At 41.0% G+C, this 22,248-nt stretch overlaps 1 protein-coding gene across 11 annotated transcripts in view; it reads right to left on the bottom strand.

Annotated features, from left to right (window-relative positions):
• Positions 1–925: 925 nt before the first annotated feature.
• Positions 926–22,248, bottom strand: part of GRIN2B (glutamate ionotropic receptor NMDA type subunit 2B) — a 505,856-nt gene continuing 484,533 nt past the window's right edge. For 10 of the 11 annotated variants that reach the window (XM_049102484.1, XM_049102490.1, XM_049102485.1 and 7 more), the window contains one exon: positions 16,057–20,426. The gene's annotated coding sequence lies outside the window, so the exon portion shown is untranslated. Of the gene's footprint in view, positions 20,427–22,248 lie in introns of all 11 variants that reach the window. The other variant, XM_049102486.1, reaches the window with a different exon arrangement.

The following is a 22,248-nucleotide window of genomic DNA, read 5'->3' as shown; positions in this document are numbered from 1 at the left end:
CAGAGGAGAGAGGAACATGTTAACCATTACCATGGGGGTGCCAGCAGAAAAAAACAACTGTGGGAACCTCTATAGAATAAGACTCCATTTGTTTAACAAATAACATTTCAAGGTAAAAAAAAGAGAGAGAGAGAGAGAGTTGAAGGGTGAACCTATAGATTTAAATGTGAGGAGTAGTAACCAATTGTTTGGACCTTATTTAGTTTATGGTGAAAATAAAAACAACTATAAAAAAATACTAAATTCGAGACAATTAGAATATGAACAGTAACTAGTTATTTGCTATCAAGGAATTGTTGCTTAAATTTGATATCATAATGGTTTTGTGGTTACTCTAGAGTCCTTAATTTTTAGGGCTACATAGTAAAATATTCACAGATTAAATTTTATAATTATGGAATTTGCTTCAAAATAATATAGATGGGGAAAGAGATAGATATTACTGAAACAAGACTGATATAACTTGGTAATTGTTGAAGCTGGGCGATGGATACAGGGAGTTCATTATACCATTCTGTCTACTTTTGAATATGTTTAAAATTTTCCATGCTGAAAAGACAGAGACAAGTACATGACAGTTATTAATGGAGTAAAAAATCTTACAGAAACTAAAAAATGGCTTTAAGATCATAATCATTTAATCTCCCCCAACCCCTTACCAAGAGACACCACATCAGCTAGCAGGAATAGTTTCCTAACTCAACCAGAGTCATGAGTCCAGACTACCACTGACAACCAGAAGCCAACCGGGAAAGAGATTTTTCCCAAGCAACATCTTGTTATAACACATTTTTCTAAGCCACAGTAGAGAAGGTACAAAGACCCCACCCCCCAAAAAAAAACTCTGATTCTGGATTTTTTTACCCTGATATTTTGTGGTAGGTTTCTTTATTTTTTGAATATAAAGTGACAGAAATAATTTGCCATTAGAAAAGAGAAAGAATCTTTGACTATTTACAGCTTTTATACATCACAAAGTTTTTCTTGTTTTTATGTTGTGTCTTTTTTTTTTTTAAATTCATTTTAATTTTTGTTCCTGCATCATTTGAACAAGTCCAAACTGGAAATCTATACAGCTCACAAAAAAGCCCTCCACCCAAAAGACCCCCCACCCCCACCCGACCCCAATGAGAAACAAGATAAATCAAAAGAATGAAATCAACTTATCTCTTTTTTTAAGGTAAGTCATTTGCTTATATATATACTTGTAATTATTTTTTTCAAGTTCAAACACCAAAATCCAAGAGAGAAAGGAAAAAATAAAAAGACCCAGTCATCCGCCCCCTCCCCCCACTCCAGAATCTCAATTGATCCCTGCACGTCCAAAATAAGAAATATATATTTACAGAAAACAAAACAAAACAAACAAACAAAAAAAGAACTTGGAGGTGGATGGGCTGGGGATCTGAGAGTCAAGAGGAAGGAGAGCCAGCCCCAGGGTGGTTGGGGGGGATCTGGGCCTCACAGAGTCAAGGCAAGCCTGAGTCTTCTGTGTTATCCCTGGGGAGCCTACAACACTGGGAAAATTATGAGTGTCCCCTCTGCCGTGTGACCTTGGGAGGGGGGGCGGCTCTGAGTTTGCAACCCAACCCTACAGTGGATTCTTATTTTGTGGTTTCCATCATCATCACCCCCTCACACTCAAATACATATGCGCACGCACACACTCACGGGCATACACACATGCCAGTCATTGTGGCTAAGCGTAAGTATAACACTGATGGAGCATTGGCTCCTGTCAAGTGGAAGAAAAGAGATTTGCCCTTAAGGACGAGAGCTCATTGCCCTATCCTGTCCCTTCTCTGATCTCCACTGTAACATGCCTCCTAGCTCCCTGAAATGTTTCCACAAGCATCAGGGCTACTCTGAAGTATTAATGCTGGGATGGTCATTGGGTAACAAAGCTCCTATGAAGATTTGCCCCTCACTTCCTGCAAATTCCCTTAATACACAGGCAAGCCCAAATAACCAAGTGTGGCAGGCAACCTGAACTAGGGGAAATCTGAGGCAGAGGCAATGGAAGCCCTGCTGTTTTCTGCTTACCTTTGAAAGGTTGCACTCCCAGAGGTCAGAAAGCAAAGAGAAGGCATGACAAAACAATCCCTGGATAGCTTGACTTGCTTCCTTCTTCCCTCCTCAATGGGATTCTGTAAGACTTTAGTGCACAAAGCACAGGGTAACTCCTTGAGTTGACTGCAATATCCCTCCAACATAAGAACTAAGACATGGCATTTGACAAGCCAGGATGAACACAATTTAATCTTTTGGGGGAAATGCCAGGTGGGAACATGACTAAGTAAGCTAAGGGTACCTTTCCTAATGGACAGAGAAGCTGAACTAGTAGCAGCCATGATCAAATATGATCACATTCCTGCCCTGTTCCAGAGTCTGTGGAGGCTTGGAGAACTAGTGCACTCGAAATGGTTGAACAGCTTCAGTATCTTTTCAAATTGTTAGAGTTTTCCCCCACCCCCAAAAGACACAGGAAATGAAATGGAATCAGCACACCATCTGTCAGAAGTATGTGGAATGTTCCTGGGGATGGACTCTAGGTTGCTCTTGCTCATCTCCAAAAGTCAACACGGTGGATTTTTATTCTTGAAAAAATTTTAATTTCATGAAATTTCTGAGTTTTTCAGGCCCTCCCTATAAGCCTTGTCCCCTTCATGCAGCCCCACTCAAAGTCCTTTTTCTAACTCTCCTTCCTCTTCTAACTCTCTTGCTCCCAATCTTTTAAAGACTTTTGATCATCTCCTATGCTACTGTCCTCTGTTCCTCTCTAACAAAAGAAAATACTAAATAAAAATTACCAGTTGAAGAACACTTTTATTTAGCAAAACTGAGCAGAAGGAAAGCTGCTTTACAATCCTTTTACTTTGATTTTTTTTTAAAAAGATAAATAAGGAGAAAGGTGAACAAAGAATGATGATTCTCTTAAGGAAACTTAGTTGGGAGCCTTGAAAAGAGAAAGGAAAAGATTTACTGTGAAAATGTGCTCTTTCTAGGGCAAATAGTCTAAATGTGGCCTCAACCCATGATCACTTTTGCTGACATCTATAAAAATATACTATGATCTACCGGAGAGGACAATAGAGTTTTTAGTAGAAGTTAATAAAACAAAACAAAACAAATATCAAGATTTGAACAAGAGGCACCAGAATTCCATGTGTGCTGGCAAGACCCTATCTCCAGCACTTAACCTTACCATCTCAGTCTGACAAAGAGACAATCAGGACTGATCCAAAATGCCTTTAAGTCTTGCTTGGGATAGTCACCATGAGAAGCCCAACAGTCCCAGAATATCTCCCATTGCTCAGACTTTCATTCTCAGATGACCAGCCATCTCCCATCTGAGTTCATTTCTCTTGATGAGCTCCCCAAATCCTTCCATGGGTCAGTCAATGGTTCATCATTGGTCACAACCCTGACAACTGCTTTCACCTTGTTCTCACAGAAACCTGGCTTTTCCTTGAGGACCCTGTAGGCCTCTCAGAGGGGCAGGCATTTCTTTCTCCATGTTCCTCAGGCCACTGGGCCTAGAGGTGGAGATGGTATGTCTGGACCACCATCCCTCCCTCTTCCTTAAAAATCAAAAGAAAACAGAGCAAACCATCTTTGAAACACATTAGACTACACTAGCTGCTTCCCTTACTTGAAGCAGTTGTTTAAATATTCTTGGATGATCCTTATTCCAGTCACCGTCTTCAATACTATTTTGTCATAATTTGTGTTGCCTTCCCTAGCCACATAAACCATTATTCCCACATCCTGGCCTCTCAGTTCTCTGGCTTCTGCTCCTTCATAACCTTTTCCTCCACCTAACCTCAGCTGATAACCCCACACCAGATCCAATGTCACTACCAATAACCACATCCTCTCTGTAATAGAAGCCTCAAGTACCCACTCTGACTCAGCTCATAACTTCCATATTAGTCCTTCTAGAACATGATTCAGTAACTTAATGACTCCAGTCTTCATCTCAATCCCCTCCCCTGACCATATGTCATTATTCCTGATTCCCTAAAAATCCTCACTTTTCTCCTCATTCAGCTTAGATTCCATGGCTAATCATAATCACTACTTCACACTTGCCCCAACTGTGTCTCTTCATTGCATTCACCTGATTAAACCTCAGCCCTGCTTAAATCCAACTCTCCACTCTAAGCTGGATGTAGTTGAAGAACATTTCTGAAATTTCTTTTAAATTCATGATTTTAAGAACCTTAAGTGAGTTCATTGTGCCACCTAGCATGTCTCCTACATTTTCTTTGTTGCTTTATTCTTCTGCTAGATGGCTGTGTAATTTTTGCCTTCTCTTCTTCCAAAATCTCTAATACGTGCTCTTGATAATTACTCTTAGCTGATGAACTTCCTTTGTATTTCACTAAAAAGTTATCATTCAGAAAAGATGGACTCCCACTATCACATTTACCAACCCACTTGCATCTGTGCCCAAATTCAGTATCTCCCTCATATTACTCTAATAGCCTCGTGAGGCTCCTAAAGCTTCTCCCTCCACTTGTACCCTAGACCCCATCCCCTCGCACATCATCAAAGACATGACTCCATCAATTATCTCCCCTTAAGCATCAATTGCCCCCTTCTACTGGGTCAGTTTATGCTGGTCAGCATAAAACAGGCTGTTATTTCTCTCATCTTTAAAAAAAAAATCCCTCCTTGGACCTCACATCGTTTAGCACCTACTGCTATTTCTGTTTCCTTTACTCCCAAAGGAGTTATTAGTTCCTCTTGTCACTACTTCCTCCCCTCCCATTCGTTCATGAACCCACTGCCCTCATGCTTGTGTTCCCACTAGTTCACTGATACAGCTCTTTCTCAGTTTATCAATGGAATGACCTCCATGTTGCCAGATAATAAGAAGTAGAATAAGAATTCTACTCATTGATTTGGCCCTGACTGGTCCTCCCAGTGCTGCTTCCTCCTCATCTCTGGGGGCTCTGGCCCAAGGACTCTCTCTTGCCTCCTCACTCCCTGGATTTAGTCTCATGGCTCCAAAATACATCCAAATGCCTATGAATTCCAAATTTATATCTTCAGCCTCTAGTTCTTCCCTAAACCCCAGACTTATATATCTAATAGCCTAACAAACATTTCCATTTGGGTGTCTGATGGATATCAGAAACTTACTATAAGGCTGTCTCCCCCAATCTGCTTTATCTATAGGATTTCTTTTATTAATGGTGACTCCAAACTTCCAGTAGCTGAGACCAAAATTTTTAGGGTCATTCTTGATTCCTTTTTCTTATTTAATATCTAATATATCAACAAACCCTTCAAAATATTTCCAGAACCCAACCATTTTTTACCACCTCTGCTAACACTATGACCTAAGCCACCGTCTTCTTTTACCTGGATTAATGCAATAGCTTCTTAACTTGCCTTGCTGCTTCTCCTATTGCCTATGCTCTCATTGTATATTCTCAACATAGCAGTCACAATGCTTCTTTCAAAACATAAGTTGGGTCATATCACTCTCTACTCAGAACCTTCTAGTGACTTCCCATCTTGTTCCCGATAAAAGCCCTTAACTTTGGACTACAGGGCCTGTGGGTCAATGCCACCTCTCTGGCCTCATCTCTCACATTCTCCTTACTTATTGATATCCTGTCTCTTCCTCAAGAATGTCAAGCATGTGGTTTGACTTCAGGGTCTCTGCAATTGGCTTTTTCTCTGCCTGAAAAGCCCTTCATATAGAAAGCTCCAAGCCTCACTCCCACTTGAGCCATTGCTCAAATGTCACCTTTTCATAGAAACTTTCCCTGTTCACCCTACAAAAATTAGCAATCCATACTCGCTCTATCATCCACTATCCTCCTTAATCTGCCTTGTTTTTCTCTGTGACACTTTGAAGTATCTGACATGAAATTTATTGTCTATTCCCACTCATAAATATGTAAGTTTCATGAGGGCATGGGCTTCATATTGTTCAATTTTGTATCCCCAGCATGGGTTTTCATTCAATAAACAGCAATGCATGAATAAACCATCTTTCTAAAACATGCTCCTATACTACAGGCCAAATCTCCCAAAAAAGAAGAGTTTCAGTTAAAAAAAAAAACAACTGAATATTTATTTTAAACTTTAACTGAATTCCTAAATGACAAGAGTAGAATTTACATTCTGATTTGAGAATTGTCCTTGGATTGATTCCTTTATTTTTAATAACCAGGAAAAGAAATGACCTTGAATCCCCATCAATGGCTCTCTGCCCCTCTCCTTCTGTTGCCTAATTCCTAAATCCATTGTGGGTACAATAGAATTTATAGAGATTCTGAATATTTGGGAAGATTACTTAACATTTTAGCCTTTCTCGTTTGCTCAGAGCATATGATCTACTGCCCTTTAATAACATTTTATAGCTTAAAGGATCATGTCTGAGTCAGTAAATTCTATGTTAATATGTGTAAGACTCAGGATTAAATCAATCTATAAAATGCCTATTTGTAATCTAATCTACCAATTTCCTTCCTGAAGTAAATAGTAATCAGATTAGAAACCTGGTGTTTTCACTGGGGAAGAGAAGAAATAATTTTGTTTAAAAGATTTTCTCTCTCAGAGGTGACCTAACATTGTGATCCAAAATCATTTCAAAATTGAAAAAAAAAAAGTTCAGCTAACTCTATTCCCCTGATATATTTTGTTCTTCACAGTGCCCTTTGGCTTCCCAATTTAAGTAAATGTAATCATAATGGGTCTAAGGCTTTTCTACTCAGAATATTCTTAACTGGAGAATGGAAATCACTTGAGAGAAGCTGCCCTAAAGGTCTGTAGATGAATTTTTGAAGACTTAAGGTGCAATGCTTATCAATGTCTTCCTGGAAAGAAGCTTATGCCTCTTTCTAAAGTTATTGTCGCCATATTTCTGAACAATCAATAGCAGCAAAGCTTCTCCTTCTGCCAGAGCTCACAGGGGATAGCAAACAAATCTTTTATGGAATAGACTAGAGCACTTGGAGGTTGGTGTCATCAGTTCTTCAACCCCAAACAATTCTACCCTGATATCTCCCTTCACTGCTTTAAAAATTTTCTTGAGCTCAGTGAGGACATTTTCCAGAATAAAGCTTTTTGTCTACTTGTCACTGAATCTGTTTCCTAATTCGCCTTCTCTCTCTCATTCCAAAGGAGACACAATATTAATGCTTAAGAAAATAATGCACAACAATTCACTGGGCGAGATACTTAGAAACTCTATGGCCCTGGGGTAATATTATATCACCAGCACACTCAGACTGAAACCCAAGCACCCCCAACATACAGGGCTCATGCTTGAAAACAATAAAAAAGAGAGAGGACCGTAATGACCACAAAATGCTTCCACGCACACAACAGGCACCTTAATCAAAGCCCTGGTGCACATTCTCACAGACATTGCTTAATATTCTAAAGCACACCCTTCTCCACTAGTAGAACTGCAGGCTGTCACTGGAGGGCACACACTTTCCCAGCACTTGACCTTGAATTGAAGCACCTGGTAACAAGCCCTTTCTTATTTGCTTATCCTTGTCCCTTTTTTTACCATCTCCATCTCAGGTTAAAAAATAATGAGAAAACCATGAGAAATTGTCAAGTTTCTTTAACAATCTAATAGTTCAGATAATCATGCAGCTTAAGGAACTCATCCTGGGATCCTTCATAGGAAAGGAGGAGAGGAGGGACACAAAAATCATGACAAGGACCCAAGAGAGCTGCCAAGAAGACTGAGGGGTGAGGAAGAGTTTCCATACAAGAAACCTGGAATGCTAAAAGCTACTTTGCTATTGCTAAAAACATAGGTGTTTTGGTCTATTTCCTATTACAGCTATTACTCTTTTTGTTCAGTGCCAACCACTGAAATTTGTTTTGGAATCATGGCTGTCAGAAAAGAGAGGATAAAGTGCTTCAAAGAAGAGGTGGCTCTGGGGAAGAGAACAGAACCCCCAACATGATCAGAATCAAGTGAAATATGCCGATTCTATTTGTTCTTCGTGAACTCCCATAACAAACTTTGCCAGTAGGATGTGTGATTGGTGATGACCAGGTAGATTTCCCTATAATATGGCAAAGAAAATGAAACAGAAACAAAAAATATCAGAAAACAGTGATACTGCCCCAGAAGATAGCAGTTTTGTTCTTGGTCTTATCTTTCTATCTACCAGGCTTTACTCAAACAAGGTTATGCAGATTATCCTTTAAGGTCAGTAACAGAACGCAAGAGGTCAAGGAGAGGTGTGAGCTGTCCAGGTGCCAATGACCAAATGGATAAGCCTGGTTTGGGAAGAAATCAAAACCACAATATCAGAGGAATTACATCTTGCCCCTTGTCTCAGGGAGAAAGAATTTAAGAGAGATTTTCACATGGAGGCTGCTGCTCTGCAGGAATTCCTGGGCTCTGAAATTGACTTTACCTTGGTCTGCCTTTCCATAAACACCTAGCATCCCAGACCACTAAAATCTGCCTAGATGGGAAAGTACCCTCATTTCATGTGTACTGTCATCTTACCAGCTTCAGTCTTGTGCATATACAGATCTTTGTTAAACTTTTCCTTCAGTAATGCTTCCCTGAGGTATCCTTTCAAGGTTGCTTGAGGTTGTCTTTTTCCTCTCTATTATAATCTTAATACTAAGCACAAGAGCTCAATTGAACAATTCTCTGTTATTTTATGCCTTTAGGGTTCCCATGAATCCTTTTATCTCCCTTCCACTCCTACAAAGGAACATAGCTGTGGTATAACAGGGAATGGTCATCTCAGGGGATGAGGAGGCTCCAAATGCTTACCAGCTGTTGGCCCTGTTACTTATCAACAATAAGAAGCATGATCCACATATTTTTAATGGCACTTACGTGAAGGATCAAGTCACCATGGCGTAAAGATAGAATACCCCTTCCCCCCTCTCTTAGTTTACTATGTTACCATAATGATTTCATGTGGCTTATTGGGAAGCAAAAAATAGAGAAAAGATATTTGTAATTGGCTTAATTCTAAACTTTGAGCTTAAGAAGAATTCTATTACCCTCTTCTACATCATTCCCTTACATGAGAATAAAACTTACCTCCTCTCTATGCCCATACTCTTTCCTGAAGCCAGGATCCTGAACCAGTCTCTGGGAATGACAACACTGCAATTGATGATATAGAAGAGTCCCCATTCACCCACGGAAGGACTTTTCCATTCCTACTTCCTGTCCTGTCTTCCCTCTAGGGACAGGATGATCTGATGAAATGAAAAAAAAATTTTTTTCTACATTAAGCTAAGACGTTTAGAGCTCTGTTATTGCTCTTGGTATAAGCAAAATGCTCTCCTTACATGAACTCAAATCTGTTCTGTGGCAGGATTAAACTAAAAACACTACCCTTTTTGGGAAGATTGACAATTACTTTCTGAGCTTGATACCATTCATCAGTGAACAGGTGGATCGCAGAAGAAGGTGGCCACAGGATTCCCTGTGCCCTGGATGCTTAAATAATTCACTATTGTAATCTTGGGGCAAAATCAAAGTTTCATAAGAATTCTCAGGAGACATTTATTAAGTCTTTAAAATGCTCATGACTCCCGTAAAGGGGAGGGGATAATACTTGTGGGTCTAGGGGATATAAAGCCTTCATTCTGGATTCACTGTATATGTGAACTTCCTTATACTTCTATTTGTGTTTCCAGAAAAAAATGGATGCCTTAATATTGGAATCAGGCTTGCTGTGTTTGAACTTGACTAAATTATAGGGGTACTCAGAAGAAGAGTCCAAGGGGCTCTCTGCTGAGGTTCCCTCCTCATTGTGGGCTGACCAAAGCTTCTGATACCTTCAGAGTATCTTGATTTCTTTGCACACGTTCCTGAAAACTCCCTTCCTCACGTTAACACTCTGTAAGAAAGCTTCTGCCTCAGTTTTCCTTAAGCTTTTTATTTGTGTGGGTTACACACTACATACAATTTTTTTAATGAAAAAATGATTCACATGGTCTTACCCCCCAAAGTTCAAAAACATTTATGTCATCTGGCCTTCAATTTTTCTTCATTACAGAAATCTTTCTATCTCTTGCTCATTTTAAAGGTTCTTGCCTTATTCTTGCCTCTTCTGACTCGTCTCTGTGGACTCATGTGTACTCTGTGCATGTGTGTATGTGTATGGGTCTACAATGAAGACAAATTCCATGGGAGAGATTTGGATAAATCAGCTGCCTGGCTTTAGTGATTTTTCTCCACTATTAGGTGCTTAACAAGGGATGGGGATGGACAATTCAGGTAACATTACTCAGTGAGCTAGGATGAAGGTTAGAAATTCAGACAAGCTTTGGTCCTATTGAGAATTTCTTAAATAACCTTATTTTTGGCCAATCATCAAATTTCATTTCAACTTTTTCATCTGTAAAATTAAAAGGAGATCATATTTCCACGCCAAAGGAGGCCATCTGGAGAAATAGTTATGGTAAATTATCCCATATTCACTACCAATGACTGATTTACTCAGAATGTACCACAGGCTAAATGTGGTGGGGGCCTAAGGGGGCTGCTGGTGACCCTAGAAACTCTATCCTCCAAGGAGGGGTAGCAGGCTGGAAACTGCCATGGCTCAGGGCCTTTCTACGTAAGAATTAAGTGAAGAATGCTCAAGGAATGACTCCTCAAATTTCTGTATGCTCCATTTCCTGTGCCTGCTACCAAGAAATAACCAAGGTAATTGCCCTGATCAGTGGAAATGCCCATGAGTCTTAGGAGCAGTCTAGCAACAAAGTTGTTCTCTGTTCTGGGATCCAAGGTCCCAGGTATGCACAGCAGGTATACAGAGGGGCTGATGATGCTAGGCTTTTTGGACTCTGGCTTGGAAACATTAACTACTATGCACGTGTTCAAGCTCTATGCCCTCTCAGCTTCTCAAGTGAACAGAGTGTGTAGTGTGTGTGATTCCAGACATAGAATACCTCCAGATCCCCAGACTGAGAAAAAGTAGTAGGAGAATACAAGAGATGGTAAGTGATGAAGGAAACAAATGTTTAAGTTCTCAAGTTCTCTTCCAATTACATTTGCATCAAGGAAAGAGTACTTTTACTATTTGTTTTCCTCAGTAAGAATTCTATCTGGATGCTACTCTAGTCTTGTTTCCTACTGACATGAAGTCTTTATTTTCCCTGCTCCTGACCCTGAAAGAGGAAAAGTATTTGAATCTTTCAAGGCATGTATTGTCATTCCTCACCCCAATGAGGACAAACCTCTCCAATCCTGCTTATGGTGTTGTCAAGAAGAAATGTGGGTACATATGGATAAGTATATATCTACGTTACAGGACTCTATGTCCTTTGAGCAGGGGGACTGGCTTTGGCTTCTCCATCTTCCTAGCTCTGACCCATCAACAGGACATCAGAGTTCCACACACATTCCACAGGGTCAAATGGGGACAGGAAACAGAACAACTAGGTTATTCTATCAGAAATAAAATGCTCCTTTCACATAAGCTTAGATATCCTGTCAAATCTTAAGCTGTCAGTGATCCACAGTTTAGGTAGAAAAAAGAGAAAACACTGGCTTGATGAAGTAGAATATGTCCATCCAGTACTAAATGAGCTCTTTCATCTACAAAGAATGCATCCATAAGGTGATTGAAATTGGCAATTTGGAATCTCTTAGGAGTGTGTGTACTGGGGAGGTGTACAAGCATAAGGGAGCTCATGGCAAAGAGATCAAATTAGTCCAGTTGTGCTGTCTGGGTGAATATGTGGAAGCAATGCATAAGTTATTGAGAGCACAACTCAGGCAGAGGCAGCCTTGTGGCCCAGACTGTGGCTTTCAGATAGTTCTTGTTGCAGCCAAAGGGAATATTAAATAGCCCTTGACTTCAAAAGAAAATGATCAATTATAATTAAAATGTGACAGTGACATTGGGAACTAACTACAAAGACTCTTCTTTTGAATATGACTGAGGTTTCAAGTAGGCATGCTTTAATTTTTGGTTTTGTTTTAGTGTCCCCTTTGGAAATACATAATATCCTTATCTAAGAGAAAAGTCAGGTCAGCACATTTTACATTCCTGTGGCCAAATGTCCTGAAGCTGAACTCCTCCTGTCAGATCTGAGACTGTGAGTCTCTTAATGCAAGCAGGACACACAGAATCATGGCCTGCTAAGATTCTGTCGGGAAAGGGTGTGATAGGGTCACTCCCTCTCTGCCCTGGTATCTCTGAGTGTTGTAATCTGAGAGACCCTGGCTCAGGGCTGACACATGGCTTCACTCCCTGTTAAATGAGATTTATCAGGATCTCATGGATGTGGTTAGATTCAGGTTCCTCAATCATCATGGGTTGGGCACAGTTATAGCTGAAGGCAGGTGTAATTTTCTTTCTTTCCTGGCAGTGTTCTGGACAGCTGTTATCTTTCCTGGTATTTTTGGCATTGGAGAAAACAACCTCCAGCCCACACATGAGCATGAAGGTGATCCTCAGTAAGTGCTTTTTAAATTAAAAAAAAAAATTTCCTTGGGGCACTTAGGTGGCTCAGTTGGTTAAGTGTCTGCCTTTGGCTCAGGTCCTGTTCCCAGAGTCCTGGGGCACCACGTCAGGCTCTCTGCTCTGCAGGGAGCCTGCTTCTCCCTCTCCCTCTGTGCCTCCCCACCACTCATGCTCAATCGAACTCTCTCTTTCTTAAATAAAATCTTTAAAAAATTATTTCCTTTTCTGCTGTGTCTCAGATTATAAGTAAAAAGAGAGAATAGTAGGTGTACTTCTATCCTCAGTCCAATTAAACCCTGGAAATAAGCTCCAAGTTTGAGTGAGCTTTCATTCCAAGGAACTAAAGGAACAGACATCTGGAAGATCATCGTCTTTGGGTTTTGCCCCTTTTCCGAAGCTATCATCAAAACCAGTAACCAAGGGGGCATTCAAGAGACTCAGGTGCAGGTTCCTGGCTTTGTGACATGAAGGGAAACTCTACTGTAGACTTCCCATCCTCTTCTTTCCTCCTATCCTGCTTTAATGTTTTATGTATTTATAGGAAAAAATATTGACATGAACACTTAACGGATAAAATTGTCTTCTGGATATACTATGACTTCCTGGAATCGTTTTCATTCCACTGGCCCAACAATGATTCATGAATGTCCCTCATGAGGATGGTGCCTTCCTACCCTTCTACCAGCCATTATCAGACTATTTGTTTCATTGGTGTGTGTCTGTGTCAAAAAAGTAATACACATGCACACACACAATGAGCTGGATTTTGCTCTAATATTAACTACCCCATTCCCAGGAGCAGGACTATCTAGACCTGATAGGATTTTGAAGAAGAAAAAATCTCTCTCTAGGCATACATTTTAATTTCTGTTAAGGTGCCTCTCAAATTGTCACATTTTGCCCTATCTTGCCAATCACAATTCCTCTATCTCCCTCCTGTCTCAGTGAAGAATGGACTTTGCTCACTTTTTTGAAGAAGAGACTTGACACGGCCTGTAACTTATTTGAATTCAGTTCTCTATAGTATGCTTTAAATTAGCACACAGTGGCAGAAGATGCCTCCTAAAGGAGAATAATTCATAATCAATGACATAATGAGATTTATAGATGAAACTGGCCAGGAGAAGGAACATTACTGGTTACCAGAGTGGCTTAAGTAAAAGGACAGTACCAGCTCCAAGAATTTCTTCAGGGGGACAAACGGACTGACACTGACTACAAGGAACAGAACAGACTGCTCAGTGGACTACCACGGAAACAGAGGGAGCAGAGTAGGGCTCCAGGAATAAAGGGACAGGAGTCATAAGGTCAGAGGTGATGTTGTCTCCTCTAATGTAATTAATCCCTTCATGTTTAGACAAAAAGGAGTGCTTTAAATACTAGAATTCTGAGTCAGTTCATTCAAATCCTAACCTACTTCCATTTGGAATATACAGATCAGAAATAAAGTGCTCGAGTATTTCAACTCCTGACTCCCCTTTGGGGCAAGTAGTCCTATAGACAAAGCCTCAGATACAGTGAGAATCTAGAGAGCCCAGTAAAGAGATATAATCAAGACAAGGTTGTGAGCAGCACAAATAGTTTCCCAAGTCTGGATGAGCATTGATACAGGTGCAGAAATTACCAAGTGTTCAGCTTAATACATCAGTCCTACTGGATTAACATCCAGCGTCCATTAGACTGAATGATTAATGAGCCTGAATTGTGGCCAGGTCCTTCTGATACTGCAAGTCATCACTCACCCCTCCCCTAAAAAAGGGGGGGGGGAGTAGGAAAGACTACAGATTGCATCAAAGCCAGATCAATCATCAGCATAGGTCAGGTTGTTAGCGACTCAGTCCAGGAGTGAAGTGTCTGCAGACAAGCTTCACTCAAAGCATCTGAAAGATCTGGATACCTAACATTTGATCAATATCCTTAACGGTCTCTCCCTCTGCCACTTATTTGGTTTGTGTACATGTAGTATTCCAAATACTATTCATAAAACAGTCACAGAGTAACATCACAGAACAGAGCAAAGCTTCGAAGAATCCAAATTCCCACTGGAGATAATAATTAACATGAAAATATACATTCAACATATTGCTGTAATCGTGGATAGGTGCAGAAATACAGAAATAAGTATAGAGAGACTCATCCTTAGGTTTTACTGCAGATTCAAGTATCCTCTGGGCAGAATAAAGTGACTTCTTTTCGATTATAATTTATAATATCAAATATTTACAAATGCCTTCCATATACAAGATGCACTGGTAGGTGCTACAAGAGATAAAAAGATGAATAAATGCATGGGCCCTGACCACCAGAGGGAGTTTATAATCTAGTAGGTGAGATGAGATGTATAATTAAGTGACCATAAAATAAGATAGTCTGTGATAGCTGTCACTAGAGAGATACAATTAAAGTGCTATGGACATTCACAAGAGGCATATTTATATTTTTTTGGATGAAGATGAAGGAAAGTGAATATTGTAGTCCATTTGTTCTGTTCTTTGAAGATCTGTATAAAGAGAGATGGATATTATATGAGAATGGAAATGGGAGAGATGGAGAAGTGAGATTTGAGCAAAGGAAGCAGTTTAAGGAAAGACACATGTGAAAACAAGTCAGTATAGGAAAGGTAAGACACAAATGTATGATTCAGCCTGTCCTGCTGCATGGGCTTACACAGGCAAGTAACAAGAAGTTATTCTTGCTGCTGGACTGTGGCAAGGATAGCCCTTTGGAAATTTTTTTTTTTAAGTTGGAGAATGATATGATTTAATCTATATTTAGAAAGTGAATACTGAGAAGAGTAGATTCAAATATAAAATCTTGGAACAATGCAAAAAGATACTGAAATCATCCAGACTAGAGGGAAGAGTCTGAATGAAATGGAGAGACTGGGAAATCTTAGGGGGTAAGAATTTACAGACTTTCCAGATGATTAGATGTACAGGATGAGGGAAACGGAGGTGGCAAAATTGCTGGAAAGCTTTAGTTTGGTGACAGAAAGAATGGTGGTATCATTAACCAGAAGGGGGAATTTGGTGATTATGTTGGTTTGCAGGGACTGTCTCAGATATTGGACTCAAGCTGTTCAGGAGGTGATTGGAAATATGGGCCTTAAGCTGAGTGAAAAGGAGGGTCTAGGTGCAAAGATTTGGAATTTATCCCCAGAGAGTCATCAAAGTGGTAGAAGACAAAAATATTGCTATAGAAGCATGGAGATAAGGACAACAAGAGGGTCAAGCTTAGAATACCATCACGGCAAGTCAATGCTGAGGGAATAGGAGGAAGAACAGGAACCAGCAAGAGAACATGGAAAGAGGACCAGAAGGCTAGGATTAGAATCAGAATGTGCTGCTTCCCAATGGTAAATTTAGGTTAGGACTCTTGAAGCTGAGGAGGAGGTGGGGGTGGGAAGGTTATTGGATTTTGTAAGAAGTTCATTGGAATGCTGCCACAGCATAGTTTCAGTAGAGTGACAGAGTGCAGCCCACTTTTAAAGGCTAAGCCGTGAGCATTAGGTGGAGAAGTGAAGATAGGCTACACTTTTGGGAGGCTTAGAAAGTGAAAAAATAAACCAAGGAATGGACTTCAACAATCTAATTGGATTGAGAGATTTGCCTTTAGAGACTGTTGTAGGATTTGTTCTTAGAGATGGCGGTAGGACTCGGTAGGGAGATGTGTGGAAGAGATGAAGGATGCACAAAAGAAGTACTGCTGGTTGGAATGGACCTCAGGACAGGTCAGAGCGTAGGCATCAGAGCATAGGGATGGGGGGCTCTGAGCTTGGCGGGAGGATGGAAAAGATGGATGAAGGACAGCAGGAATTTACCAGTAGAGAGGAGAGGTTATGTGAGAACTCAAAAAAAATCTTTTCTTAGCAATACAGTAGGAAAGACTGCCTAGTGAAAGGGAGGGGAAGAAAATGAAAGGAACATGGAAACCAAGTTTAACAACCACTTAGCAAATATGACGTGAAGTAAAAACAGGAGAAATAAAAAAGATGTTCAAGCTGGATAGGGTTCAGGTGAGACTAAATGGATTGGCTCTGTGCTCTTGGCATAGGTGAAAGACCCTCTGTTCTTGGAAGTAGAATGGATGATGGCAGGATGGGATGCAGAGTTAGAAAAGCAATTAGAGGGGTGTCTAGGTGGCTCAGTCAGTTAAGCATCTAACTCTTGGTTTTGGCTCACGTCATGATCTCAGGATCATGAGATCAAGCCCCATGTCAGGCTCTGTGCTCAGTATGGAGTCTGCCTGTCCCTCTCCTTCTGCTCCTATACCAGCTTATGCACGCACTCTCTCTCTGTCTCTCTCAAATAAATAAATTTTAAAAAATGCAATTAGATGTGGTGAGAAGACAAGAGGAAGAAAAGAGCGCTGTTGAGAATATTGCTGATGCGGTGAACACAGGACTAGACCAAAGAGGCAAGTAACTGCAGTCAGAGAAGTTTATGAATCAAAACAGCAGACGGATCGTGAAGGAAGGCAGATAAGATACAGAAAATGCAAGGCTGTGGTCAGAGAGGGAATTTCAGAGCTTCAGACCCAGGAGATGGAATGAGTCCAAAAGAAGAGGTCCAGGTCTGGCTGTGATGGGAAAAGCTGAATCTTTACAGTGTTTTTTTAAAACAACATAATGGATAATACCTTTTACTCACACCCTAAAACCAGAAAAAAATCAAGACTTGCATGTATAAATACACTAATTTATGCATATCTATTTATACAAACATAATGCATACATTTAAATATTTGATACTTTTGCATTCATATATTATATGTGAGTATAATCTACTCCATTTGAAAATCTTTTATATTCTTCACAGTACCAGCCCAGGGGCATAGTGTGCTCAATAGATACTGGTTTAATTGAACTAATGTATTTAATCAGACCTTTTATTTTTGTCTACTGCATAGTACTGGAATCTGCTTCAACCCCCTATATCATAATGCTATTAATTAAAAATAAAGAGAGTTCAGGCTTGAAGTGTGGAAACCAAATCTTGAAAATAACAGTTTTAAATTGGGCTTAGTGTTGTGCTTTTACCCTTAATTCTGGCACTGAATTCTATTTGTTTCCTTTGCCAAAACACAGATTCTAACAGCAGAGTCCCAAGGCTATGGGGACTTCTACTCATCCACTCTGCTTGCCACCTTCAGTTCTCATTAGGAGTCCTCACCCTTGTAATCACACCAGCAATTATGTTTTAAAGCACGGAACAGTGCCAGAAACTCACTGTGATGAGCTCTGAAATGGATGCAAATGGACATCCTGGCAGAGAAATAGGGATGATTTCTAACTTTTCCCATTTATTCCCAGTATTGCTGTCCTAACCCATCACTCTTTGGATAAAATTCTTTTTCCTTGCTTCAGTATCATAAATTAGAGTCTCCAAACTTCACTAATGTCTTCAAGGCATGGAACTAACATAGACTTCCATTAAAGTTTTTTTTTTTTTTTTTGAGGGGAGAGTTCTTTGTATTGAGAATAGATAGGTCTATACATTTCAAGTGATGGAATCCATAGGGCTCCCATGCGGTTGAGTCAATGTGGCTGGAATGGGATGGAGGTGGGATGTATTTAGATATCCCATGATTTTATATGCTGTTGAAACCCCAAAATAGAATAGAATCCTAGATCTAGATTGGCATTAGAAGTTTTCAGACTGATGAATCTACATCCTAGTCATATCCCAAATATCTGGTAGGTGTAAGAAAGAATTGCCCACCGGTTAAGTAGCACCTGGTAGTACAGTAGCTCCTTAACAGTTAGTGTGTGCTGAGATCACTGGGCATCCCCTACAGAAGTGGGGACATACTGAACATAGAACAACTGATAAGCTAAACTGGAAGATTAACTGAATTGGGACAGAGAACAGATAAGTACAGTACACTTTGTATTATCATATCATTGATTCAGTTTGATCTTTCTAGCTGCCTACTCAGTCACCTCTATGGGAAGAGAAGCTCCAGTCTTCCATTTTCTATAGGAAGAGTCCTAATTCTTAACCTGCCCTACAAGGTATTGAATTTAGAAACTCACAAACTACACACTCATGTGACTGCTTATTAAAAATAATTCCTAGCTAGGAGTCCTATTGCTGCATCACATGAGCCTTAAATAAAAGCAGGTGGAGGATGAGATGGTTTAAATGTCCTGATACTCTGGGACCTGCATTTTTACTCTCTTCTTTGTTATGCTCAGCGCTCTCTGCTCTCTCTCCCTCTTCTCCTGTATTATTACTATCTTCTCCTGTATTATTATTCCCAGGAAAAGAAATAAGAATCCTAATGTAAACTGAGGTGTCTAAATGTATAAATCCCTAATATGGCTTAGTATGTCACCCTTCCTGGGATTATTTTCATCTAATGACAGAGGAGCAGCTCAGTGCTGGAGGAATAAATGTGTGTAGGAAGCCAGCAGTTGAAGCAGGGCAGGAAATGAAAAACAAAAGGTCCTCACAGGACCTCTGAAGTCACACCACGGATCATATACCATTTGTAAGGCCAGACCGATTCCAGTGTAACTGTCCACCTTTGGCTGCCTGTCATCCCTAATCAGTTCCTTAGACAGAAAGAAGAGTCTCTGACACTCAGGTGAAGAAAGTAAATGTTCTACCAAAGTGTCTGGCAGTCTACTAAACACACATTTCTTATATGGCTTTGGGCTCAGAGAGCACAGAAGTTATGGCCACAATAGCTGGAAATGCCCAATGCATTCACCAATAGCACTGAAGCTGCATCATGTATGCACACATGTGAATCATTCCTAACACACCAGACAGACACACACAGGGTGTCAAGCAACGACAGGGCTTTCTTAGAGAGATGGGTATTAAAAGAATAAAGTGAGTTCTAGAATAGCATTTTTTCCAAAGGCTATTGCCCAAACAATCTGGTTATTCTGTCCCTAAACCTTGAACTAACTAAAAACCAAACAAAAAGCAAAACAAAGAAATCCTAGTTCTTAAGTGAGATGTGCAGGTGACCAGCACGCTGCAGTTTGGTAACAGTTTCTTCACCTCCCGTGCGGAGAATTCCACTTTGGGCAACTCCCCATGGCCACAGAAGACTGGGCGGGTGATATTCACTTAATTGTATAGAAGACTCCTATTTTATCACATTACACATGCGTTTTGGCACTAGTGACACCACCAACACTTAATGGAATCGTTTGGGATTTTTTTCCCCCAATCACAACATGGCTGTGGCCAGTACAGGGGAATCCACACGAAGAATGTTTCCCATGTTCTGGCTGAGGATACACAGTGACATACTTTGAAATTAGAGATCCACTGTACATGCATCACTCTGAAGGGTGTGCACATTCTTGACTCAGGTAAATTCAAGGGGCACATTCTCTGAGGTTGGTGGAAATGCCGAGATTTAAGCATTGCCACTGAGAGGATACAGGATCACACCCCACCAACCCACTTCTCAGTGGAAGGGAATGATAGAGGACACCAAAGATAGAAAGCATGGATTCTGAAGAAGATTGGAACAACTGGTGCTCTCGAGGGTGTCTGTGGAATCTCACAGTTTTGGATAGATTGGGTCTCTGTCCAGACCCATCTGTGGAATAGAAGGGGCTCACTGCCGAATTCATCCTCGTGCATTTTACTGGCTTGTTATTTTGGAATGAAGCAACATCTACAACTTGACAATGCTTGGCCTTCCTTTCTTTAAGTTTTCTCGGGCAGGCCATGAATACCTTATTTGGTCCCAATTCAAACATCCAGCTGAAGAGAAATGACCAATGGGGCCAAAGAAAAGGCTCTGAAAAATGAAATTATCCAGCTGACAGCTTTTGACGATGGGAGGAAAGGACAAAATATGCTGTAACATCTCGCGTAAATGGATTTGGACATTTCATCCCGTGGTAGATAAAGAGAGGCTGCCACCCTTCACAAAACAAATAATCCAGTGAAAGAAATTCTGTTTGTCTGGTTAATCCAAGGTCAGGTTATGAATCCCTGGCTCGAGGCAAATAGCACCGTCCTGAGGGCAGAAATGAGGACAGGGCAAAAATAAAAGTCACTATTGGCACCGTCCCTCACATACCCACCCTTCTACCTCTAAGACCAACTTCTGCACGTTTTTTAAGAGAATCGTCTGGCCACTGAGTTTTGAGCAGATCTAGTAATCTTTTCTAGAAAAGCATGCATATTTGTAAGACACGTATCCAGCGCTACCTCCCTGTAACCAGATATTACATGCTTCAAAGAGTAGACTTACTGGGACTTTTCTGGGTGTGCTTGCAGTGCTGATATCTCAGGAGTGGAGGGTGGGGAGAGAAAGGAGGGGGCCAGTACTCAGGTACTAGCAAGAAAAGAGTCAGTTTGAGAGGGCTGCTAAACATCACAAGGAGGCTGCTGGGAGATTTCTCGGGACTGAGCTTCCTGAAACCTCTCAGCCCCATTCAGACTGAGGGTTAATTTGACCTCAATTCTGCTTTAAGCCCTTTTGGGGAATCTTTCCTACCCAAGGTGCTGACAGGGAAAACGTGGTGCCACCAGCTGGACTCTGCATGGAATGCTGGTGATCTGTGGGACCTGGGTTTTGCTTAGCGCCAAACTGGGACCCAGTGCCAAGCCAGGGTGGTTGGGCACGAGCACTTCTCACAGACCAAGAGGATTCCTGGTGAGGTGGGGAGGTGTGGACACAAATTACTCTTCCCTGGCTTTTTTTTTTTTTTTTTTTTTTTAACCACAGTGGCCTCCATTCACATACACTTTTCCCCAGACACCCTGAAGCAGAAGCCATACAAAAACAACTCCCCCCCGCCCCGCCCGGATGGAAAATGAAAACCCATAACAAAACACTTCCCTCTCATTCCCATCCCCACCCCACTCCCTCCAGCCCAACACCCTGAATACTCACAAGAGAACACTTTATCTATACAAAATTAATTAGAAAACAAAATATTTACATATGAAATAAACACCATCTTGATTTCTGTCACCAGTGGAGACCAACAGAGCCCCCTTTGTTCTAGATTGCTGTTCGCTAGGTTAGTTGGTTTGGTTTTTTTTTTTTTTTTTTTGTCGTTTTTTGTTGTTGTTGTTGTTGTTGTTTTATTTGAAAGGGGTGAGGTAAGAGGAAGAGTGAGGGGAGGAGCCCCTGACCTTGGACAGAGTCAGGGTGAAGCAATGTTTATATGGCCCTTCTCCTTCTTCCTCCTGGAGACGCCTCACGCCCTCTGTCCTCTCAAAGTCTTTCCTCGAATCTAAGGTAAAGCACTCCTGTGCTCCTCTCTCCAAATCTGTGAGAGGTTCAGCCCCTTGCCCCCAGGTTCGTTTAAGAAAGGAAACATAGCTTTACAAGGCCTTCAGTTGGCTTTAAAATGAAAGATACTGAGGTAAAAAAAATCAAGGAGGAGGACAGGGGACCGCAGTCAAGGGCGGGGAATGAGGGGAGGGTGGTGAGTCAGGGCAGACAGGAAGGCAAAGAGCAGCCCTGGAGGGTGTGACTTGAAGAGACATGGCAGCTTCCTTCCAGAGGAGGATGAGCACCTTTCTGGTTTATGTGTCCTGTGTGCAACATGGAGATCCTGCAGTCAAGCTTCCAGGCAGACCCGGGGCTCTTTGGCTGCCACCCTGTGTCAGGGGAGGAAGGCAGAACAGCGGAGCAGACCCACAGAACACCCCCTCCCCAAGTTTCAGGACTGGCAGTGACAAATATCCATCGGCCTTCTCAAGATTCCAACTTAGTGAAGGGGGCATCGCATCTGCCAGTACCCTCATCCCTGGAGTTGTGTGTGTGTGTGTGTGTGTGTGTGTGTATAAATAAACATACATATTTATATATATATATGTTTATT

Source organism: Canis lupus, chromosome 27 (assembly GCF_003254725.2).
Source record: "Canis lupus dingo isolate Sandy chromosome 27, ASM325472v2, whole genome shotgun sequence".
In the NCBI taxonomy this organism is placed as follows: Eukaryota; Metazoa; Chordata; class Mammalia; order Carnivora; family Canidae; genus Canis; species Canis lupus.
This window is presented reverse-complemented; position numbering and strand designations above follow the sequence as displayed.